The following is a 10,450-nucleotide window of genomic DNA, read 5'->3' as shown; positions in this document are numbered from 1 at the left end:
TTTGAGGCCAAGGAGAAAGATATAGAAGACTAGTATTTGGACTTGTCTATTAAAATCAAATTGAAATAAAATTTTTCAAAACACAGCCCAACTGTAATTAGCTAATGACACCCACTTTTCAGAAACTAATAAAGACATTGGTTTAGAACAGTAAACTTTGCAAGACTAATATTTTTCATTGCTAAAATGACTTTATATATATATATTGTTTTTATTAATCACTTCACTGAAAACATCATAAAACTTTATAACCAAATATTTTGTAAATAGAATCTATACTACACTAAAAGAATTACCACCATTATTTACATGCTGTAGTGATGAATTTTTAATTTATTGAAAAGAAATGTACAAAACATCTGCTTTAAAAAAATTTTAATTCAGAAATCTCAGAGCATTACTATTATGCATTCTGTAAATACCTCACAAGTACTTAGGACACAGTTGCAGAGAGTGCTAGCATCCCTAATTTTATATAGCCTCCCTATATTTATATAGCTTTTAATGCATTTCTATAAGCTTTTTATAAAACCGCTTGAACATTGTCAAAGATATAGTCAAATACCATGTTCAGAATTGATTCCACTGACTAGTACATCAACAATTTCATGTAACTTATAACTGGATCCAGTTTTTTAAACCATTTCCTCCATTCAGTTCAGTTTAATCACTTAGTTGTGTCCAACTCTTTGCGGCCGCATGAACCGCTCATGCCAGGCCTCTCTGTCCATCACCAACTCCCAGAATCCACCCAAACCCATGTTCATTGAGTTGGTGATGCCATCCAACCATCTCATCCTCTGTCGTCTCCTTCTCCTACTGCCCCCAATCCCTCCCAGCATCAGAGTGTTTTCAACTGAGTCAGCTCTTTGCATCAAGTGGCCAAAGTATTAGAGTTTCAGCTTCAACATCAGTCCTTCCAATGAACACCCAGGACTGATCTCCTTTAGGATGAACTGGTTGGATCTCCTTGCAGCCAAGGGACTCTCAAGAGTCTTCTCCAATACCACAGTTCAAAAGCATCAATTCTTCCGTGCTCAGCTTTCTTTAGCATCCAACTCTCACATCCATGCATGACCACTGAAAAAACCACAGCCTTGACTAGACAGACCTTTGTTGACAAAGTAATGTCTCTGCTTTGTAATATGCTATCTAGGTTGGTCATAACTTTCCTTCCAAGGAGTAAGCATCTTTTAATTTCATGGCTGCAGTCACCATCTGCAGTGATTTTGGAGCCCATGTATAACCTCTAATCTGATGCAGATATCACTAAAGCTTCACTTCAGTCTCTCAGTCATGTCCAACTCTTTGTGACCCCATGAATTGCAGCACACCAGGCCTCCCTGTCATCACCAACTCCCGGAGTTCACTCAGACTCACGTCCATCGAGTCCATGATGCCATCCAGCCATCTCATCCTCGGTCGTCCCCTTCTTCTCCTGCCCCCAATCCCTCCCATCATCAAAGTCTTTTCCAATGAGTCAACTCTTTGCATGAGGTGGCCAAATTACTAGAGTTTCAGCTTTAGCATCATTCCTTCCAAATTTGGGATGCTTTGTCATAGTACATAAAATATGTTATGAATGTGTCTGATTAATTTTTGCTAAGTGTATTCATTGGTAAGATCCCCTGGAGAAGGAAATGACAACCCACTCCAGTACTATTGCCTGGGAAATTCCATCAACAGACGATCTGGTGGGTGATAGTGCATGGGGTCACAAAAGAGTCAGACACGCCTTAACTAACAAAACAAAAAGTGTATTTATTATATTAGTTTGAGCTTAGTGACTCAATCATCTCCAACTCTTTGCGACCCCATGGACTGTAGCCCGCCATGCTCCTCTGTGCATGGGGATTCTGCAGGCCAGAATACTGGAGTGGGTTGCCATTCCCTCCTCCAGGGGTTCTTCCTGACTGAGGGATTGAACCCAAGTCTCCTGGTTTATAGGTAGATTCTTTACCATCTGAGCCACCAAGGAAGCCCAATATTAGTACACCATAGAGGAAATGCAAAGGAAAATAATTTTATTTTACCCTTTCTCAGATTTTCTGTTCATTGATAGTTTATAAAATTAGTGTTGACTGTAACCACAGATTGCACTCAACTCACACACTAGTAAAGTAATGCTCAAAATTCTCCAAGGCAGACTTCAGCAATTTGTGAACTGTAAAATTCCAGATGTTCAAGCTGGTTTTAGAAAAGGCAGAGGAACCAGAGATCATGCTGGATCATGGAAAAAGCAAGAGAGTTCCAGAAAAACATCAATTTCTGCTTTATTGACTATGCCAAAGCCTTTGACTGTGTGGATCACAATAAACTATGGAAAATTCTGAAAGGGATGGGAATACCAGACCACCTGACCTGCCTCTTGAGAAACCTGTATGCAGGTCAGGAAGCAACAGTTAGAACTGGACATGGAACAACAGACTCGTTCCAAATAGGAAAAGGAGTCTGTCAAGGCTATATATTGTCACCCTGCTTATTTAAATTATTGCACAGTACATCCTGAGAAGCACTGGGCTGGAAGAACCACAAGCTGGAATCAAGATTGCCAGGAGAAATATCAATAACCACAGATATGCAGATGACACAACCCTTAGGCAGAAAGTGAAGAGGAACTAAAGAGCCTTTTGATGAAAGTGAAAGAGGAGAGTGAAAAAGTTGGCTTAAAGCTCAACACTCAGAAAACAAAGATCATGGCATCTGGTCCCATCACTTCATGGGAAAGAGATGGGGAAAGAGTGGAAACAGTGTCAGACTTTATTTTGGGGGGGCTCCAAAATCACTGCAGATGGTGATTGCAGCCATGAAATTAAAAGACGCTTACTCCTTAGAAGGCTAGTTATGACCAACCTAGATAGCATATTCAAAAGCAGAGACATTACTTTGCCAACAAAGGTCCGTCTAGGTTTCGGTTTTTCCAGTAGTCACGTATGGATGTGAGAGCTGGAATATGAAGAAAGCTGAGTGCTGAAGAATTGATGCTTTTGAACTGTGGTGTTGGAGAAGACTCTTGAGAGTCCCTTGGACTGCAAGGAGCTCCAACCATTCCACTCTTAAGGAGAGCAGTCCTGGGTTTTCTTTAGAAGGACTAATGTTAAAGCTGAAACTCTAATACTTGGCCACCTCATGCGAAGAGTTGACTGATTGGAAAAGACTGTGATGCTGAGAGGGATTGGGGTCAGGAGGAGAAGGGAATGACAGAGGATGAGATGGCTGAATGGCATCACCGACTCAATGGACATGAGTTTGGATAAACTCCGGGAGTTGGTGATGGACAGGGAGGCCTGGCATGCTGCAATTCATGGGGTCGCAAAGAGTTGGACACAACAGAGCGACTGAACTGAAATGAACTGGACTGAACAGATTTTGCTACCTTCTCACTTTCAGTAAGAGGATGTCAATAGTCCTTGACTTCTACCAGAGACGCTTTTTCAAAGTCTATATTGTATTCTCCCAGTATGCTCATAGGGCTTTGAATGTTGAGTGACTTGAAGCCATTTAATCTTCCACTAATGATTAGTGCTAGTTGTTTCCTGACTTTGAATCACATCTTTGGTCTTGTCCTTAATTTTGACAACTTTGTTGTTCTGTCTGGGAGACAATCATGACACTAGCTAATTTTAAAAATAGCAAGAAATTACAACCACTTTGGATAACTTAAGGACAATGGATACTAAAAGTATGATCCTATCCTATGACTCAGAAATTTCACCCTTTGTTATATACTCAAGAGAACTGACTACATATACATATATGTCTACTAAAAGATATTAGAAGAATGTTTATAACAGTTTTATTCCTCATTGTCCAAATTGAAAGTATCTCCTTGCCTATCTACACTAGGATGGCTACAAAAATTGTGGTACATGTATACAATTGAACAATATGTAGAAACAAAAATGATCAGTTGCTGCTACATGGAAGTCTTCAATGAAACTCAGTCATTACAATGAATAAAATAAGTCAACACAAAGACTGACTATATATGATTCCATTTATAAGAAAGACAAGACTGATCTATAGTGACAAAATGCAGAAATAGTGCTATTCCTGGGACTGATGACTGAAAGTGGAAGGGCACCATGGATCCTTAAAGTATGTTAGGAATGATCCCGGAAGTTATTATACAACACATTGAGATTTTATACTTTGTTCCCTTCAAGTTTTTATAACTCAAAATAGAGCAGAATGTTCTAGCATGAGAAACTGGGAATTCTTGGTTAATCAAGCATCATGAGAAAGCCTCTGTTCATATTAAAGAAAAATCAAGAGACAATGTGCATATCTTTGTTTAAATATTTAGGAAAAGCCCATATAAAAATATTTCAATATTAATTATGTATGGTTTTTTTACAGATATACATATCTATAGAAGTTCACTTTAATATTTTGATAAAATCTAAGAAAATAAGTGGTGAAAAATTAATCTGAGTTCCACTTAGCTCATAGAATACATAGAAAGCAGTGATTCCAGAATAATATTTTTTAAAAAAGGAAAAATCCTGATTACCCATTGAATAAATTATCCCACATTTCATCTTCTGAAACTGTATAATTTTGACAATTAGGGTATGAATAAAAAATATATTTGATATATAAATATCTTAAGCATATATAAAGTTTTTCAATAATTAATTCACTGAGTGACATTTGCTTCAATTTAGTGTTCTTAGTTCCAGGTGAAATTGTCTATTAGTGAATATGCTCTGTCTTAGAAAGCCTAGGGAAAGAAAAAACCACCATTGCCAGAAAGATGGCTCTCTGTGGGTAAGCTTTCCAGGACCAAGTACTGTCCTTCCAGCTCAACCAATCACTAGAGTAATAGAATTTTTGTGCTCAAATTATTCTAGATATTTTACTGGACAGAATTGTAGCAGATTTCAATACTTAGTGTTTTCTTGTGGGAGATGGGAACAGGCTTCCCATGCTTAGTCTTCTGAAACACTTTAGCCTTTGACCTGCATTTATGGAATGGATCTTCTCAATTCTTTGTTGTACTTATTTTAAGAAGATTCTTATAAAACTCCAGTACCAACTCCTTATGTGAACTCTTGTAAAGGCAAGAAGATCAGCTCAGTCAAAGTTTTATTATTGAAATCTATAACATAAACTAAGAAATGAGTATGTCATTACTTGTAAATTTGCCCCATGAATTAATGAAGAATGAAATGATTAAGCTGCTGGTTCTATACCAGTAACTCTTGTTCACTTTGCCTATATAATCTTCTGAGGGGCAAATGTAGGTCTTGTCAATGTTTTGCATGAAACATCATTAAGAAATCATCTAATGAGGCATTATTGTGTAATTATCTCAGTATTTTATGCAGAATTTCCTTTTCTTTTTCTTTAAACTTAGTGTTCTTGCCAGAGACAGAGATGTTTCTGAGGCTCTAAATCATGTTGTTGATTTTGCCCCATTATTTTATATGATTCAAGTTGCAACTAGCAATATCTATATAGAAATGTATATAATAGCATTAAGTAACGTCAGACTCAATGCATTTCTTCAAGGATGTACTAAGTGTTCACACATAGTTTGTATTTAACAGTCACACAGAAGCACATTGAAGATACTTAAAGGCTGAGAGAAGTCTGAGACCTCTAGTTTTCAGTTCCTATAGTGAAATTTTTGGTTATGACAAAAATGTTCTACTAAACACTTTTCTTTTTATGGTCTAATTTTTCTGGGAGGTATATTGATCAAAAGTATTTTGGCAGTTGAAACTGAACAATAGAATAATGTCCAGGTTCTTACATGCAGTCACATAATGTACTGTTTATTAAATGAAAAACAAGACAAAAAATCCCTAGGAGAGCCCATAAAACATAGTATTACAGAATATTAACTCCACTATAGATATCCAGTACTATATGAGAAATATTAAAAGAGAGTTTAAAGTTACAACTGCAAAGCATTAATTCATTTCCTACTAGTGTTTTCCCAATGACCAGTTTTAAGGTTTGAGGGGATTTAACTGGCGGCGTACTAAGCACAGGCGGCTGCGACCTGGCCAGCGCACTAAGCACTGCGGAGAGGAGTTACCCCACAGCTGAGGTCAGGGGCGGTACCCAAGGCCAGGGGTGGTGGCCAGGAGGAGCCACCCTGTGCCTGAGGCCAGGGATGGCGGCTGGGAGGAGCAACCCCACTTCCAAGGAGCAGTGGCTGCCTGGGCGCAGGAGGACCTAGAGGAGCCATCCCACTTTGAAGGTCAGGAAGGGTGGTGCAGAGGAAACACCCCTCATCCAAGGTAAGGAGCAGTGGCTGCGCTTTGCTGGAGCATCCATGAAGAGAAAACCCCACGCACAAGGTAAAAGAAACCCAAAAGTAAGATGATAGGTGTTGCAAGAGGGCATCAGAGGGCAGACACACTGAAACCATACTCACAGAAAACTAGTCAATCTAATCACACTAGGACTACAGCCTTGTCTAACTCAATGAAACTAAGCCATGCCCATGGGGTATCCCAAGACGGGCGAGTCATGGTGGAGAGGTCTGACAGAATGTGGTCCACTGGAGAAGGGAGTGGCAAACCAGTTCAGTATTCTTGCCTTGGGAACCCCATGAACAGTATGAAAAGGCAAAATGATAGGATACTGAAAGAGGAACTCCCAAGGTCAGCAGGTGCCCAAATGCTACTGGAGATCAGTGGAGAAATAACTCCAGAAAGAATGAAGGGACAGAGCCAAAGTAAAAACAATACCCAGTTGTGGATGTGACTGGTGATAGAAGAAAAGTCCAATGCTGTAAAGAGCAATATTGCATAGGAACCTGGAATGTCAGGTCCATGAATCAAGGCAAATTGGAAGTGATCAAACAAGAGATGGCAAGGGTGAACGTCAACATTCTAGGAATCAGCAAACTAAAATGGACTGGAATGGGTGAATTTAACTCAGATAACCATTACATCTACTACTGCGGACAGGAATCCCTCAGAAGAAATGGAGTTGCCATCACGGTCAACAAAAGAGTCCAAAATGCAGTACTTGGATGCAGTCTCAAAAACGACAGAATGATCTCTGTTCGTCTCCAAGGCAAACCATTCAATATCATGGTAATCCAAGTCTATGCCCCAACCAGTAACACTGAAGAAGCTGAAGTTGAACAGTTCTATGAAGACCTATAAGACCTTTTAGAACTAACACCCGAAAAAGATGTCCTTTTCATTATAGGGGACTGCAGTGCAAAAGTAGGAAGTCAAGAAACACCTGGAGCAACAGGCAAATTTGGCCTTGGAATGCAGAATGAAGCAGGGCAAAGACTAATAGAGTTTTGCAAAGAAAATGCACTGGTCATAGCAAACACCCTCTTCCAACAACACAAGAGAAGACTCTACACATGGACATCACCAGATGGTCAACACCAAAATCAGGTTGATTATATTCTTTGCAGCCAAAGATGGAGAAGCTCTACACAGTCAACAAAAACAAGACACAGAGCTGACTGTGGCTCAGATCATGAACTCCTTATTACCAAATTCAGACTAAAATTGAAGAAAGTAGGGAAAACCGCTAGACCATTCAGGTATGACCTAAATCAAATCCCTTGTGATTATACAGTGGAAGTGAGAAATAGATTTAAGGGCCTAGATCTGATAGATAGAGTGCCTAATGAACTATGTAATGAGGTTTGTGACACTGTACAGGAGACAGGGATCAAGACCATCCCCATAGAAAAGAAATGCAAACAAGCAAAATGGTGTCTGGGGAGGCCTTACAAATAGCTGTGAAAATAAGAGAAGTGAAAAGCAAAGGAGAAAAGGAAAGATATAAGCATCTAAATGCAGAGTTCCAGAGAATAGCAAGAAGAGATAAGAAAGCCTTCTTCAGCAATCAATGCAAAGAAATAGAGGAAAAGAACAGAATGGGAAAGACTAGAGAGCTCTTCAAGAAAATTGGAGATATCAAGGGAACATTTCATGCAAAGATGGGCTCGAAAAAAGGACAGAAATGGTCTGGACCTAACAGAAGCAGAAGATATTAAGATTAAGAAGAGGTGGCAAGAATACACAGAAGAACTGTACAAAAAAGATCTTCAGTTCAGTTCAGTTCAGTTCAGTCGCTCAGTCGTGTCCAACTCTTTGCGACCCCATGAATCACAGCATGCCACGCCTCCCTGTCCATAACTCCCAGAGTTCACTCAGACTCACATCCATCGAGTCCGTGATGCCATCCAGCCATCTCATCCTCGGTCGTCCCCTTCTCCTCCTGCCCCCAATCCCTCCCAGCATCAGAGTCCTCCAATGAGTCAACTCTTCGCATGAGGTGGCCAAAGTACTGGAGCTTCAGCTTTAGCATCATTTCTTCCAAAGTAATCCCAGGGCTGATCTCCTTCAGAATGGACTGGTTGGATCTCCTTGCAGTCCAAGAGACTCTCAAGAGTCTTCTCCAATACCACAGTTCAAAAGCATCAATTCTTCAGCGCTCAGCCTTCCTCACAGTCCAACTCTCACATCCATACATGACCACATGAAAAACCATAGCCTTGACTAGACACAGATAATCATGATGGTGTGATCACTAATCTAGAGCCAGATATCCTGAAATGTGAAGTCAAGTGGGCCTTAGGAACCATCACTACGAACAAAGCTAGTGGAAGTAATGGAATGCCAGTTGAGCTATTTCAAATCCTGAAAGATGATGCTGTGAAAGTGCTGCACTCAATATGCGAACAAATTTTGAAACCTTTGCAGTGGCCACAGGACTGGAAAGGGTCAGTTTTCATTCCAATCCCAAAGAAAAGCAATGCCAAAGAATGCTCAAACTACCGCACAATTGCACTCATCTCACATGCTAATAAAGTAATGCTCAAAATTCTCCAAGCCAGGCTTCAGCAATACATGAACTGTGAACTTCCTGATGTTCAAGCTGGTTTTAGAAAAGGCAGAGGAACCAGAGATCAAATTGCCAACATCCACTGGATCATGGAAAAAGCAAGAGAGTTCCAGAAAAACATCTATTTCTGCTTTATTGACTATGCCAAAGCCTTTGACTGTGTGGATCACAGTAAACTGTGGAAAATTATTCAAGAGATGGGAATACCAGACCACCTGACCTGCCTCTTGAGAAACCTGTATGCATGTCAGGAAGCAACAGTTAGAACTGGACATGGAACAACAGACTGGTTCCAAATAGGAAAAGGAGTACGTCAAGGCTGTATATTGTCACCCTGCTTATTTAACTTATATGCAGAATACATCATGAGAAACGCTGGACTGGAAGAAACACAAGCTGGAATCAAGATTGCCGGGAGAAATATCAATAACCTCAGATATGCAGATGACACCACCCTTATGGCAGAAAGTGAAGAGGAACTAAAAAGCCTCTTGATGAAAGTGAAAGAGGAGAGTGAAAAAGTTGGCTTAAAGCTCAACATTCAGAAAACGAAGATCATGGCATCTGGTCCCATCACTCCATGGGAAATAGATGAGGAAACAGTGGAAACAGTGTCAGACTTTATCTTTTTGGGCTCCAAAATCACTGCAGATGGTGATTCCAGCCATGAAATTAAAGGATTCTTACTCCTTGGAAGAAAAGTTATGACCAACCTAGATAGCATATTCAAAAGCAGAGACATTACTTTGCCAACAAAGGTCTGTCTAGTCAATGCTATTGGTTTTCCAGTAGTCATGTACGGATGTGAGAGTTGGACTGTGAAGAAGGCTGAGCACTGAAGAACTGATGCTTTTGACTGTGGTGTTGTAGAAGACTCTTGAGAGTCCCTTGGACTGCAAGGAGATCCAACCAGTCCATTCTGAAGGAGATCAGCCCTGGGATTTCTTTGGAAGGAATGATGCTAAAGCTGAAGCTCCAGTACTTTTGCCACCTCATGTGAAGAGTTGACTCATTGGAAAAACTTTGATGCTGGGAGGGATTGGGGGGCAGGAGGAGAAGGGGACGACAGATGTGAGATGGCTGGATGGAATCACAGACTCAATGGACATGAGTCTGAATGAACTTCGGGAGTTGGTGATGGACAGAGAGGCCTGGCATGCTGCAATTCATGGGGTCGCAAAAAGTCAGACACGACTGAGCGACTGAACTGAGCTGAACTGAACTTAAATTTTAAATGGCTTCAGTTCAGTTCAGTTCAGTTCATTCACTCAGTCGTGTGCGACTCTTTGTGACCCCATGAATTGCAGTATGCCAGACCTCCCTGTCCATCACCAACTCCTGGAGTTCACCCAAATTCATGTCCTTCTAGTCAATGAAGCCATCCAGCCATCTCATTCTCTGCCAACCTCTTCTCCTCCTGGCCCAATCCCTCCCAGCATCAGAGTCTTTTCCAATGTGTGAACTCTGCATGATGTGGCCAAAGTATTAGAGTTTCAGCTTCAGCATCAGTCCTTCCAATGAACACCCAGGACTGATCTCCTTTCGAATGGACCTGTTGGATCTCCTTGCAGTCCAAGGGACTCTCAAGAATCTTCTCCAATGTTACTTCCTCACT

This window comes from Ovis aries, chromosome 4 (assembly GCF_016772045.2).
Source record: "Ovis aries strain OAR_USU_Benz2616 breed Rambouillet chromosome 4, ARS-UI_Ramb_v3.0, whole genome shotgun sequence".
Classification (NCBI taxonomy): Eukaryota; Metazoa; Chordata; class Mammalia; order Artiodactyla; family Bovidae; genus Ovis; species Ovis aries.
The sequence above is the reverse complement of the archived record's forward strand: the minus strand, read 5'-3'. Positions refer to the sequence as shown.